The 15,962-nt window shown below is 43.6% G+C and overlaps 1 protein-coding gene across 5 annotated transcripts in view; it reads right to left on the reverse strand.

The window, feature by feature from the left end:
• LOC126385438 (plexin-A1-like) overlaps nucleotides 1–15,962 on the reverse strand; it is a 294,361-nt gene that overhangs the window by 191,992 nt on the left and 86,407 nt on the right. The window lies entirely within an intron of this gene.

Raw genomic sequence — 15,962 nt, forward strand, 5'->3', positions numbered from 1 at the left:
TACATCCAGAGCCGTGCATTTTTAGACGGACGAAATGTAAAGAGCTGTAAAGTTGTCTGTCATGGTACCAGTTTGCTGCTAGCTAAGAGTAGCTAATTTTTTTGTCGATAGTTTGATCTGAGACATAATGGGTCAACCAGAAAAATATCCAATACTAACAAGCTGAAGGGGGCACAATGCCTACTGTGATGGAGTCAAGAATACTTCAGTCATGTAATCGGTTCCCCTCCCGTGCTTGTATACTGGGATAAAGACAGTAGTCCACTTAGATAGCTTAGTCGAGCTATAACTGTAGCCCAACTTAGATGTACATGTAAACATACTGACTGGGGCTTAAGACTAAAAGGATAGGACTCTCTTAGGCCTCTACTTCATGTCATCTTGCATTTGTTTTGTTTTTTTTGCTTTAATGTTTTAATCACTTAATTATCGGTTAATGGGCACAGAACAATCGAAAACAAAATTAACCGAAATTGCAATCCCTTGTTTATTTGTAGGTTATTGGGAAAAACAAGATTTGCTGATTTCTAGACTACCGTATGTTTCAATTTGAAGAAAATGTGTATCATCAGCTTTTGTTCTGCATGAAAATCCAGAAACTCACTGGCCCAACAAATAAGCCAATCTGCTACCCAAAAACACACTGACCCGCACGGTCAAACTCATCACAAAATACAGGAAGAATCGCAACAGCATAAACACTAAACAAAGACACAGTCATGCCCAGGAACTCAGCGGGACAGGACCATTCATTTTGTTTAAATGGCACTGTTATATCTGAGTCATGTGAGGCCAACGGCAATTATCTTCAGTCCCGCCGTTGTGGAACTGAAACAAAGGAAGCTCGTCTATCCCAACTGTTTTTAGCTCAGGAGATATTCAAGCCAACAGACAATGCATGTGTGTGTGTGTGTGTTTATGTGTGTGTGTGTGTGTGTGTGTGTGCGCACCCGTATATGGTGTTCAGTAGGAAGAGAAAAGGGGCTTGTGAGCTCAGACGATTTCCTGTCTTGTCCCAGATCATCAGCACATACTGTATTCCTGGTGAAGCGCGACACACAGTGCTGCATGCATCACCGCTCCACTATAGAGGCGGCGACTGAGAACCAGACGAAGGCTGGTATGTAAATGTGGGTGTGTGTGTGTGTGTGTCTGTGTGACTAATACCTTCGCAAACAGTCTGTAGTAACTACGACACATACAGTAATGACACTTATAAGTTTACACTTTCCCCTCTATTTAACTACATAAGAGACTTAATGTACATTTAATGATGTCTACAGAAAAATCTTCTCAGGAAGGAAGAAAGGAAATCAGAATGACACCGGAGGCTGCAGAAGAGAATGAAAATACATAACTGAGAGGGAGATCGAGTGAGAAAAGGTGTAATAATCAGGCGGCAGATGAAAATGGTGCAGGTGAAAAGGCGAGGTGATGGAAATGGAGAGAAGAGAGGGAGAGATAGAGGGGTGAGATGAGAGGAGTTGACGATACCTTTTCAGATAGCCGGCGAGGCGGAACGAGGAGGAATGAAGAGAGATAAGAGGAGAACAGTCTGTGCATGTTCAGCTAAAAGGGAAACTTTTTTTCCTCAGCTAGTGGGCAACTGAGTGCCTGTCACATAACTACACCCAACACCACTTCAACTTAGACTAAGTACTTCAAAAACAAAATACTCTGTATGGTGCGGCACTATAACTTCCACAAGGATTCCACAGTTTTTAGAGTTTTAATAGAGTGCTTTGATAGCCGCTCTTTTATCACTATGGGCTTTAAATAGGAGCAGCTGAGGATCATTTTGGCTGAATGTGTTTGGTTCAGAAAAAAAAGCATCTCTCAGCTGATTTTAGTTGCCCTGAATTCATCTTTAGCATCATTATTTCCATATAGAGACAAATTCAGGTCATCCAGTCAGGCTTCAGAGATTTCCCCAAACATCACAGCTTGCAGCTCATGATTTTTTTTGTTTTTTAAACCTGTTCAAAGTTTTGTTATTGTGAAAATCTTACCATAACTGTGATTCCTAGGTGTGAATTTTCTCACACATATTTTGTTTTACAATAATCAGATTAACAACTAATGAAAACTTAATTCTTCTTCTTTAAAAAGGTATAATATGAAGGATTGTCAGTTACTGTTTTGTAAACATGCTCACCAGCAAAAGTGAAAGCAAAATCTAACCCTAGATTCACTCTTATTCACTCTCGCTATATTTGTGTCTCTTGGATGCCTGCTGCTTACAGTCTGGCACCTGGTCACTACTTTTTTATAAAGCCCTGACCTTGCCTGAGCCTTGTGAGGGTACACGCCCAGAAACATCCACAGAAAATAAGAGGAATATAAGAAAATACAGGCAGAGAGCAGATTCTCTGCAGAAAAATACACCGCCACAAACTTCCAGTGGGTCATAAGTGATGATTGAGAAGGATTACTTCTGTGTGAGTCTATACATTGTTTATTAAAAAATCCTGCATAGTTTATCTTTAAGAAGTATACACATGTATCAAAACAATGGGTATAATCTAACACAGTATGAATTGTAATACAACAGCTCTGACTGTTAGAAAATGCTATTATTTATAGCTACATATTGTTGTATCTAGTGAAACAACAAACAATCGTGCTGTTTGCAGTCTATTTACCTTTCTAGCATGAAGTAAAGCTCTTTTCCTAAGCAAATATAATCATTCATTGTAAGCTATTGTATCAAACCCGCATTTATTATATGAGAATGTGGGAATAAGCATAAATAAGGCTTTGCTGAAGGTGTAACAGATTTTGTTTTGGTCTCCAGCAGCTGATGATAAACCAACTAGAAGCCACAGTCTTTTCTACCAAAATATCCCTCCCCAGGACAAAAGGTCTAAGTAGAATTCCTGTCTTCTGTCCAACACGTCCATTTCGTGATCAGAGCCTTTTGAGAGGCGCCTGGCTGTTCTTGGAGCGCTCCCAAAAGGAAGGGCCAGCCCTACTGGTCGATCCAGAAGGACGAGTAACATCAGCCATTGTGAGTCAGTCGCAGGGCAGACAGGGGGAAGGAGCAGTGAGATTCAACAGAGAACAAAACGCACAGCAACCTCAAGCACGCGTTCATTAGCTCATATTACCGAGACTGTCTCTCAACTTGGCAGACAGAACAATTAATAAAGCTGTCGCGAGTGTAAACAGGGCGTGTGTGTGTATTCTGTGGGAGTCCAACAGCCTTTGTGTCTGTCTAAGTTTACATTAGAGGTTCCCGTGTCTAAATGTAGCGAGTGACAGAGGGAGGGAAAGAGCTGTGAATGAAAATAAAAGGAGAAATAGGCGGATGAGAGACAACGCCAAAACTGTGTCCAAAGAGCTTCTCAGTGTCGATACAGCAACAGGTTCCGGGACGAGGTAGAGCTTCAGGGAGGAGGAGAGCGTGGGGGAGGATAAGAAGAACAGACATGGAGAGAAAGAAAAACAGAGGGAGACGTGTTGGAAAGACAGAAATGTGAGCACAGAGGAAGAGAGATAAGGAGAGACTGGTGGGAGCGGGGGAAGATGAGAGGAAGAGTGGTGAGTGAGAGGAACGCCAGAGACAAAGAGGGGAGGAGAGGAGAGGAGACAGGAGAGAAGAGGGACTAAATATATCAGCGTCTCGTTCAACACTGGGCTGGATACGAAAAGTCTTCGGCGTAACTATGGCTTACAGGACAACCGCTGCACTGGATGCTGCAGGCCTGAAGCTGCACACATGCCCTTCTTGTTTATGCTTGCCAAACTTTTTGACAAGAGTATTGAGAAGGAAGACAAACTTCTCTCTGCAAAGCCACACACAGAGTGTACCCTACTGAGGAGATGAATAAAACTGTCTCATGTCTGAATATTATTGTGCACGACAGACACAGCCTCACTGGGGGACACAATCATTGCAAGATAAGAAATACTCTGCTGCCTGTGGTTTTAAATGTGTTTTAAATGTTATTTGTGCCCGTCTGATTACGTCTCCCCTCTGTTCCTATTGCATTCCAGCCTGCTGAATAAGCTCCTTGCTCCCTCCACCCCTCCACCTCTTCCTCTGCACTCCTAACCAGCCACCTCGCCATAGTGTACAAATACATCACACCAATACCGGCCAGGCAAATGACCTGTCATGTTTCATTGTCCCCAAGGGACCTACTGCCACTCATAACTCCCCAATCCCTCGCTTATTTCAGCCACTCACCGCCACTTTCGAAGCAGATTGGAAATATTGCTGAGGCGTTATTTGAGAGCCATTATCGTGCTTTGTTTGGGTATTTATGCAAGCTAGGTCTCTCGGCTTCAAAGTGAAGTAGATGGCATCTGTAATGATGCAAGAAATGTTGGGATGTATGCCATGCTGGGAAGTAGAGGTGCAAAGCTGGATGGGGACTTTTAGTTTGTGCAATTTGTAGTTGTACAGGACAGGTGTTTTATATTATTAGTTTTTTATATGTTGTGCTTTTCTCCAGCCAAATTCTCATTGGTCAGACAGTGGCTGACGATACTTTCATGGGCCATGTGTTCACCAGTTGTTGCTGTTCAGCACCTGTACATGTACATAACATTTGGTCTCCTTGAATTTGTACCACCCCATCACCACTGTGATTGGACAGCTGGGTAAAAAGGTGATGGAGACATAGCGTAGCATTTTACCCAAACATTTTTCAACTCTCATTTTTCAATCGGAAAAATGGAGGAATAATCACAAAGCACATTCAGAGTTGGATTTACCATTATGAATTTACTTTACAGTGTCACCAAAATGACAGCACAGTTCAAGGCTGGATCACAAAGCCTCTGAGTAACCAAGATCCTCTATGGTTGACTACAGCCTGTGGTATTAAGTGCTTGCCATGGTTGAAAAAAAGTCAGCATGTTAATGTCACAACAAGAAAAACAATCAATATTAACAAATGCCATCCCAATAAAAAGCAAAGTAAAAGCAATGTTTGTGCAGGCCTTTTAAATATCGCCAACCTTGTTATCAATGTATTCTCTTAAGCACAGCAGCTAAGATCAGGCCTTGCCCTCAGTCCGCTGTCTGAACGAACTTAATACAAGCAACCTTTTGTTCTCTCCCAAATCACTTTGCACAGAGCAAAATCAGTTCTACAAAGCTCTGGAATTAAACCACAACCTAATATGTCTTTGGTACAAGTGGGCCTTGACCTATTATTTGACAAACGCTGTTTGATAATGGGATTCAGCACTAAGCCGGTCTCCATCGCCGCACTGCAATCCACTTTCCTCTGCAGGTCGGCTGACCCTTCCCTTGGTGTGTTGAAGGATGGCTTGTATGATCTGTTCTGGCTTGTTAAAACTCGTGATTTCACAAGGGGGAAAGGTTACGGCTCGCACAACGACAAGAACCTGTCACCAGAGTCGTGCTTGTGACCTCTACCCACAATGAGAGACATCCTCAGAAGATCCCTGCTTCTCTCTCTTCCTTCTCTCTTTCTCTCTCTCGAGGAATACTCAAGTCTCGACCTGCACGCCTCATTTGAATTTCAACGGCTGCCTTAAACCCTGTAGCGACACACACACACGCACACACACACACACACACACACACACACACACACACATTCAAACACAAACAGTGGGTTTTCAGCACAGTTGTCCAAGAAAAAGCGCATTTATCGAAAGAAGTGACTCGTGAATCGTGAATGTGTGTGTCGGTGGGGTGTCTTGCTATACGCCCTGACCTTTCCAAGGAGAGAAAGAAGTGAATCCATTTCTCCTGGCGTTGTTTGTATGGAGCGCGAGGCAGCAATTATTAAAGTCTAATGAATAACTGGGACAAAACAAAGCGCCGACACACTCTAGCCATTTCTGCTTGCCCCAAAAGGCTACATTAGCATCTTAAATGCAAATGAAACTCTTACTAGAAATGTAGACAAGTCGCTCTTGGGGCGAGAAAAAAAGAAAACACATTATTCCTTCTCCTTTACCTGTAGACTCACACAGTATGCAGTGCAAACACAAGCCAAATGTAACTGCCTTCATGGCGGTGGCCATTAATTCCTGTTAAGATGAGAAAGAGGGAGAAAACTAGGGGTGCTTTATGGCCACGAGGACAGCTGTTGGTCAGTAAATTGTTGCTTTTGCAGAACAGATGCAGACAGTTTAAGTTCTGCTCAGTACAACAGTCTTTATTTTGATCTCATTTTTGGATAGTCACATGCGTCAGTCTGTCACTAAAGAAGGGATATTGTGCAGCTACATATGGGGCTTAACAAGCAAACGAGAACATGAAGCTTCTTTGTAAGCTGATTCTCTCGGAAAGGGGGAGGAGGGCAGAAAATAGGAGACTCATAGTAAAGAGATCGACAGATTATGTAGGGTGACCACAACCGCTTTGACCACCACCAAAAACCTCTTAAAGCTGTTATCATGTCAAATAAGAGAAATCCTGGAAAGCCTCAACGGCAGCACCGCGCTCCGAACATTTATTTTACAAGCTCCCCGGCTGAGCACACAACCAAATCTCTCACTTCACAATGGATTTCTGAGTCATCCATCAATGTATGGAGTGCTGTGGTTGTGTGTGAATGGATGGCGATGGATGACGCTTGAGGTGCTTCGTCTGGAAAGCGTGACTCCATGTGGCCTAGATCCGGCCTCGGAGTGAAAGGGGCTGCATGATGCCGCTAATTTGGGTCACTGTGTTGCTGGGTTGTGGGCCTGTGTTCCTCCAGGAACAGATATGAATGTGTGCGCATTGAAAGTGTGCATGTGGGGCTGGTTTATCCAATGTCTGTTTTCCAGCTGCATGCGTTTCCTGTGCTAAGCCAAGCTTGTCTTCTTTCTCCCTTTCTCCCTCTCGTTGTAATATGGTCTTGATTAGCAGGCCAGTGGCTGTCGTAGTTGGCTGGCAGACTGATTCCAGCTATGTGTTTGCACTGGGGGTCCTTTGGGAGAAATATGTCAGCCTTATCCGCAGCTTGGACGAGACCCTCACAGCCGCCTCATACTATGAACATGACAGGACGCGATGAGAAGCAGGGAGGGGAAAGATGTATGGAGTTCGAACACAGGCAGGGAGCTAGAAGGAATACTGTGTGCAATACTTTCTTTGTCTCCTGTGGTCGCTGAAGTGTGGCCAAGTATTTAAGCAGTAAATACGCACAAACGCGCACACAAACGTACACACACTTGGCTCTCTTGACAGGCATAAACCTCAACAAGAACAACAGTGAAACAGGATCCTGAACCCATCTCCAGAAACTGTGAAGTCAACAGTCTGTTACTAAAGCGCTCCCAGAACATCGGAAATAGGGGAAATATAGATTTCCCTGACAGTCGTTGTGTCTCTTTAGCCTCTCAGAGCACGTCCGCTCTCATGCACTAACTCAATGTGATCTTCCAGAAGTGGCACTAAGAAAGCATTTTAGTTTCCCTCTGTGATGGCAGCTTAAAAGCGGCAGCTCTCTTGAGTGGCAACAGGAGAAAGATGGAGAGTTTAGAAAGAGACTTAAGAGGCAGAGCGTGTGGTGCAACAATATACAGTAAGATGCAGAGAACCACAGTGTGTGCTGAGCGAACACAGCAATATATATGTAGTCTTTACTTTAGACTGCTGTTCCACCTGTAACACCTGCACAAGCACGATCACAGAGAAAGCGAGCATGCACACAGCAAAAAGGGGCACAGAGGCAACATTGCAGCTGATGCACAGAGTAAACACAAACTAAACACACACACACAGACGTGGGGCTGGGGCTTTACCACAGTGGCGCCGGGGCAGGGCAGGCGGCAGCAGCAGCTACTAATTAAGAGTGGTTGGCTGAACAGCTATAGTTAGGGACTGGAGCTGGAGGGCTGAGGAGAATAGGGCGACAGGTCTGACACCGTGTCTGTGTGAGTCTGTGTGTTACTCGCGGCCCCAGGGCTATAGGCAAGGGCCCCAGTTCAAGTCTTGCTGACTCAGATTCAACACTGCTTGTCTGGCAGCAATACTGCTGGTACAGCTAGCAGGGGGGAAGAGCAATTTGCTTTCCCTGTCTCTGTTACTTTCTCCCTTTTCTCTTTCCCTCACGTTGTGTTTTGCTCCACGTTTCTGTGCGTCCTTCAGTTTCACTTCCTCTTTTACTGCTTTTCATTCCCTCGCTCCACTTTTCCAGCAGCCCTATCATTTTCTGTCTCTGCCTCTTTCCTCTCCGCTTCCGCACACAGTCAATATGATTCAATAAGCTTTATTGGCGGTGAATGCGTTTGTGGAGCAGAGGTGGGGATTACAGTGGGATCAAAACAGGAAATACATTTGCTTTTAATGGTGAGCGACTGATAAAGACTTCCTCGACAGCGATACTCCAGATGAACCGTTTCCTTTCCTGCTTTCGTTCCAACTCTGTTTTCGTTCCAACTTGTGGATACTAGATGTTCCTGTTCTCCTGCTGCAACTGTAGTGAATCAGACTTGTTGGGCAACTTTGGGATTCAACAGCTCTACTGGTTCAGTGCATAATGCTGCAAAGTGTAAACACAAAAATGATCCTTATCACAGCGTAGGATATCCTAAACGCCTCTTTGACAGCTGTCTTTTAAAATGCATGACTTGGAATAAGCAAGAAATGGTGTAGCCTAATAATTTCTCTTAAGAAATATACACACATTTCTATTGTGATCTAAAAAGCAGTTATTGTGCACTTTTAAGGCAATTCATTGTATTAAAATAATGTGACCATATTAACATACATTAAAAAGGGCCTTGTGACAGTCTAAGAGGCTTGGCCTAGGCCTTGGTTATTTAGCGTGCCGGCTAATCCTATTGTTGTTGTCTCTGGAGCATAAGTGGCGAGCTTGATGTTAAATCCTTGCTTTTGTCTCTTTGTGTCTCATTTGCTGCCGTCTAACGCCTAAAATAACAGTCCTTCACATTTGAGTGTCGACCAGTTTTGAAAGTCAAGTACCGCTCTCATGCATGCATGCATACCATAAACAAATACTGTGGAGCACACTGTGAATATCACATCAAACAAGCCCAACATGACAGAGCATTCAACTGAGGCTACCTATTGACTGACTCTCTGCCAATCCGCTGCATTCTCAGCATTTCTGAACTGCCAAGAATGGAAAAGTGACATAGCTGACATTTGGGAAGCTTCACACCGTGGGAAGGTTAATGGTATGAAATCGGCAAGTTGCCATTCTTACGCACCGGGTCGTACACTGCAACTCAACTTTCTTTCTCAGGACTGCAGTTTACTGTGCTGCGTACACACAAACACATGCAAACACAAATACACACTTGCTCCTTTGTGTTTGCAGTCTAAACAGAGTGTTATGGGAGAGTGTGTCAGTTTATTGTTTGTATGTTCCCCTTTCTGTGCTCCCTGATGTTTACCTCTGCAGAACAATGGACTGGCACCGGGAAAACTTGAGCACGGGAGGTCTGATCCTGAATGTGTGCGTGTATGCATTTCTCCGGTTAAGTGTTGTAATTCTGATTGCATTTCCATGATTCCTTCAAAACAGTCTCCGTCATACACAAAGCACAGTTTGTGTTGCACTCGTTAACTACCACTGTGGCATCTCTGAGCTATGTGAACAATTTTGATATGCATCTACGTTTCACTGCACTTTTTTTTGTATTTAAATCCGGCTGTGAACACACATACAGTCTTATATCTCCTCTGTTACACTATGTCTGTGATGTTCAGCATGTCTGCAGCTCAACCAAGGGAAAATCTAAATTTGCTCAATTCCAAAATAAGTTTTAAAATCCATAATTTAGGATGCCTGTGTGTGAAAATAGAGCACTTTTTTCAGTGTCCTTATGTTTCCCATTTGCCATCATTTTCCAGCAGCACTGCCATACACGGTGACACAGCACTGCATGCTATGGTCATTTTCATGAAGGAACAAACTAAACACTCCATGAGTCAAAGTATCACCTCTACCTAGGGCTTGTAAAGACAAATAATAAAACAGTCTGGCAAGTTCAGAAAATGACATCACTTTACTGTAATGCAACCTTTAAAAACAGGAAAAAAGAACACTTGCAATATAAAGATATCCAAAATCTAAGACAATATCTAGTCTCATATCTAGATCTCGCCCAGTCCTACCTCTGTCATGTTGGGTCATACGAACTTTAGTATCATGTCCCATATCTTCTCGGGCACAGAAGTCCTCTGACAGCACCAAAATTAATCGCCTATTAACACATTGTCAGAGGAGGTACTTCAGATTTGATTTTGTCAATATTGCTCAACATTATTTTGTATAGAATTCAGATATGTCAATCACTGAAACAACATCGTTACCCTGACATCTGAATATAGGCACTGGCATGCTGAAGTAGAGAGAGACACAAGCACTCAGCATAGAGGTCAAAAGTGCATTTTGTGTAGCTACAGGCTGTTAATTCAGCCAGCCTTACATAGAAACCACTCTGTGTGTGTGCATGTTTGTGAGATCTGGGCCTTTAGCCAGCCAACAGCTGGGCTAACTGTCTCGTGTGGGCTTACCCACTGGGGCTAAAACTGATACAGCTACTGAGGCTAGTGGACTGGGCCCTCACTTCACAAAGGCTTAAATCTGAGAGTTAGTACAGTGAGGGTTACTTCATCTACACGTGGCATTATCAGCATGTGCCACTAATGCAAGAGAGGATACCTATTCATAAAGATCTCCCATGGTCTGCTCGTTTCCAAACAGATCAAATTCATCCAACAATTACCAAATCAGTGTAAAAAGAGAGAACTCATTGTGCTTTATGAGATGAGAAATTGTATCACAAGAGTGTCAAAAAGCACAGCGTGTGATCTTGAGTAAATGCTGTGTAGCTTTTCATTACGAGAGCTCGACACAGAGACAGACAGACAGAGAGAACAGAGAGGCCTGCGCTGTGCCCATCCTCACTTTGGCCCCGTGCCAGGCCTGCTCCGACAGAGGATGAGAGAGAAAGGGAGGGTGCTGTGAGCGTGTGTAGATGTGTGTGTGTGTGTGTGTGAGGGGGCAAACATTCCCCTGGCAGGATCCCCGGGACCCGGCGGAGGGCAGGGTTCAGCCGGTGAAGGAGAGGCTGCGTGCCCGGCAGTCAATTAGCAGCTTGCATTTACACAACAAATGGAGCTCCCACGGTTTCTCTAGCGCTCACACGCGCGCACACATGAGTGTATCCACTCAGCGCTCATCAGCACACGCCGACGCAAGGTCAGAGAGATGGGAAGGGAGGAAGAGAAAGAGAGAGTAAGAGAGAGAGAGCAAGAGGCCAGCTATCTGCTGGAGTGGTACTCTACAAACACTAACTCATCAGCGGTATCAGAAACACAAGCAGAACCACGGTGAGCACAAAGTAACAAAATCTCTACTGCTGAATACTGCAGCTGTGAAGCAGACATGGATACTTGTTCTCATCTCCTTTTGTCCTTCGTAGGTTTAACAGAAGAGATAAAAGAAAAGAGAGCTCTAAATCATTATCTGGATTCGATTTTAGATGATTGTTTAAGACAATACAAGCTGTTTAAAGAAGTCTTGTTTTCACTGTTTTCTGACATTTTCCAACTTCAAAGTCAGGGTCTAACATAAACAATGGCCCAGGGCAAGTAAAGGTTCATACCACACGAGCTGATTGGCCAGTCACTCGCCCATCCAGGAAAAAATGTCAAATCCCAACAGGCCACATCGCCCACCTGAGCAGCTCAGGTGTGGCTGATCTATTTGGTGTGTTGCCTACTTTTTCCACGTGAGACGTACGTGGTTCTGAGCAAAAATAGACACTAAAAATGATCTAAATTCACCCAAATTTTAATGTCTACATCTGTAAAACATCTATATCCCTGTCATAGATTCATAATGATGTAACATTTATAGTAGAATAAACACAGATAACAGAGAGTGTGGTACCCTAGTCCTTGTAGTGTGTCCTGCACCCTTTGCCCTTGTTGACTCTTGTCAGCCCTTGTTGGCTCTTTTTTTCAGCTGATTCAGCATATTGAATCAGCAACGGTGGATCCCATCGATGAATGAAATCACTCTGACAGTTCAGCTCAGCACACAAGAAGAGAAATAGAAGTGAGGAAAGTAAACAAAGGGCTTAAGTCAAGAGGGAGTGAGATCAACACAAACTTGTTACATAAAGTAAGATTTCTCTTCAGCAAACAGTTCATGATGGTTTATGTTACTGTTCACTGGTGCATGGTAAGTATCTTTTGTTCTTTCAACATTGGATTGTGTTGTTAAAGTGCTAACTGGCTAATTAGCATTAGCTAGAATTAGCTTTTTAATGACAAATACAGAGAACAGGCATCTGCTCGTGTTGGGAGTTATTTCCTCTCATGCAGGCACAGATCATACGTGCTGGTTGGCCGTCTGCTGTAGTCTTTGCTGTGTGTTCATGTGCAACTTTCTGGCTGAGGCACAGGCGATGTGAGGCGACACAACAGTTGGCTTTCATCACCATGAGTTCTTTGATGTCAGTTTGGTGTGTCTTGGCCTTTGGGCCACTGGTCCACCAGCCAACCCCACAACTTTCTAATAATAATACAGACGATGAATAAAAGCAGTCAAATCACTGTTTTCCACTGATCCATATCCTGACGTTAGCTCTCTCTGCTAACCTTGATCAGCAAAGTCTTTAACCTCCACACTACAAGTTGGCCTGTGTAAATGTAATGGATTCAGGAACTGGAGTCATTTTTTGGTGCTTTGCAGCATCAAATGAAAATTGAAAACTGCCTCAGCAGGAACAGCCAGCATGACGCTTTAGGGCATACCAAATGGATCCAAAACAAAAATTTACTTAACAGGTTGTTAATTTAACTGAGTTGACAGCAGCCAAAATATTAACTGTGTACAATTAGTGACGGTCTAAAGCTAATGTAAGGCTAATAACCAGAAAACCCATACTCAGCTTGCCGGGAGAAGGGCACAGCGAAGAAAAGAAACAGGAAAGAAAATACGAGAAAAACACTGAGGAGACACAGTCAGGCAGAAAATACAGGGCAGGAGTGACAGACATCCCTTTCAAACATTTAGCTTCACCCACAAACCTTGTGGAAAACTGCCATGTCAGGGTGACGTGTGAACAGGAGCTGAAGTCAATATTGTTGACTCAATAAAGTTGATCAGATAATACCCCTGTCAGGATCTGGTGAAATTCTCCTCAATCTTTCTTTGTAATGCTAGTGTGAGGGGAAAAAACACACAAAATTTCCAGCCAGGATAACAAAGGGCTACATTGCACTTTAACGAGCAAACCAATATAAGATAACCAGAGGTGAGAAACCATCGCGTCATGTATGAGTGCATTCTACACAGAGATTCAACAGGAAGAAGGAGATCCACTAGCACTGCCATAACAATGTTACAGGCTGTATGAGCCAAACAGGACAGAAAGAGAGGGGGCTTAAGACAAAATCATGGAGAAAACATAGCTCTGCAATGACCCAAAACATGTTATCACTGTGAATGGATCAACATAGGTTATCAGCTCTGGGCATATGACCCTGCTCATAACCAGGGCTGTCTGCAGGTCCAAAAATAGTCATATTTGATATCAAAAGGTGGATGGAGGGTACTACAGTGACAGCACGATTACTTCAGTGAACCATTTCAACAACCTTACTATGGTGGATATTGCCACAACTTCCTACGTGTCGGCCATAAATGTCACTTTTCTTTATACTTCTATCCAGGACTTTTTGCATTAAATTTTCATAAGGTGACCATATGAGAAATCTTAAGTTTGTCTGCACTGTCTGACATGTTGAATATCCAGTGTAAAAACATTGTTGTAACCATTTCAGTGACATTGAAACGTGATAATCCTGTGAAGCACACAGAATTTTACAAGCTCTTGTAAAGTTCTGCTTTGGCAGTAGTGTGAATGAAGCTACAGCAGAAGATCTTCTGTAAATGACAGCAAAAATGTATTTTACCTGTGTGTTTGGTGTAAATGGTTGAACACAGTTTGACCCCATATACAATATCTATATGTTATCGATTGGATATTGGGTGACAGGAGCCAAAGACAGGAGACAATCACTGTCTCTGTCTGTCTGTACTTCCTCTGCTCCTCCCAACCATCTGTCACTCTCTCCCATTGACATTCAGGTGAGAACTGCCTTGTCTGCAAACGGCATATCTCTGTGTGTGTGTGTGTGTGTGTGTGTGTGTGTGTGTGTGTGTGTGTGTGTGGGGTAGGGAGCTCTGCAGTTACAGTGGAAGCGGTCTGCCAAAGTTAATGGGAGGAAGACGCGGGTCTATACCGATGTTGATGAGGTCGTGCGAGTTTGGAGTGTGTGTACGTATCTCATCACCGGCGGGTCGGCTCACTAATGTGCACGTCTCTCTGCCTATCCACCCTCTACCCACTCTATCCATTCATCTCCCTGCCTATACATCAATCTATCAGGGACAATTATTGGTGAAACGAGACCAGTGGTAAGTGGATGAGAGGTGACCTGCGCCATACAGCAATCAAACCCCAACCCGTCTCTCTCTCTCTCTCTCCCCCTGTCTCTCCCCATCGCCCTCCCTTTCCCTCTCCCTCCAGCTGTGCTCTGAATAGGCCCTTAAATCACTCGGCCCGGGCCCTTTGATTGGTTGACCTCTCTGCATGATTAAACAGCCATTTTCATCACGTCCTCCATAGGAGAGTGACAGAATGAGAAAGAGGGAGATAGGGGGGAGAGACAGACACACTGATAAAGCGGGTGTGTGAGCCCAACCAAATGGGATCTCTCCACGTTGATGATGACAGACATTTGGATCAGAGGAGGGAGAGACTGAAACTCCACGGAGTGCAAGCTGAGGTGATTATCACCTGCACACACTGTGAGCTCCAGTGGACATGGCTGGCACGGCACAACACTGACCGTAAGGAACAGGTACAGCACAAAGCTCAGTATCCTGGTAGAAATGACAGACTAGGGCTCCACGCTGTTACCTACAATCTATCACAATGACTTACTGACTCTGAGTACAGTAAATTTAATAATAACCCTATTAATATATGAATGCATTACACCTCCTATTGGCAAACTTCGTATATTTGTACTGGAAAATTAGAGCTCAGTGTCCCACCAGAGTTTGACTGCCTTGGCTAGGCACGGGAAGCAACAAAGCATCTTTCTACCACTTCACACCACTCCTAATGCCGTCCTCAAATTTAAGACTTTAGGGTTTCTTTAAATATTTAAGTTGTCCTACTTTCCCAAAAGTTTATCAGTTACTCTTCAAAATCAGCATAAATCACTCTTCACATTGGGATAAGTTAGATCCACCGCACAGCACTTATCTAAAAACAAAATATGTCAAGTTTAAAGCTGGCTCGCCTGTTACTCCCAGTTATTTCCATCTTCCAAAACGCAGGCAGAACAGCATCGCAGATCTGTTTAAACCGAATATTGTCTGAACTGGCTTAGCTAAAAACACAGAATTCCTACAGCTGTTAGCGTGCCATTCACTTGCAAAGCCTCTTTGTAACCTGTAGCCCACAGACAACGTAGCTCAATTAGAAATCTGATGCGAACTATGCACCAGTTCATGGACCCACATGTGCCACTGCAGAATTAACATAAGGGAAGCATTTAAATTGATATTTGCTGTCTTTTTTGGCATTAAAAAATGAATTTTTTGGCCTGGAGGTGGTTCCCATCGGCCTGGGGCATGTACAATTACAGGGGAAACACTGGAGTTTGACGCAGTTTACATCTATACGACACTGCAGGCTAATGTGTTGGTCAAGAGTCTGGTAAGATGTCTAGTTGTCATAGCCATTCTCAGTTTAATTATATAGGATTCAGATCATTCATAAATAATTTGCAATTTCAGTCAATTTAAGCAAGTAAGACATCCATAATGATGGCAATTCCATAAATATGGTTTATAGTTCAGCCTTTATGACAAGCAGCATTATTTAGAGCACAGTTAAATATTTAAAGACAGTGTTGTTATCCTGAGCAGCTTGCAGTGAGTGAGCAGAAGCATAAGGTGCAATTTATGCATCACTCTGTTTTATGTTGC

Source organism: Epinephelus moara, chromosome 24 (genome assembly GCF_006386435.1).
Source record: "Epinephelus moara isolate mb chromosome 24, YSFRI_EMoa_1.0, whole genome shotgun sequence".
NCBI classification, from domain to species: Eukaryota; Metazoa; Chordata; class Actinopteri; order Perciformes; family Serranidae; genus Epinephelus; species Epinephelus moara.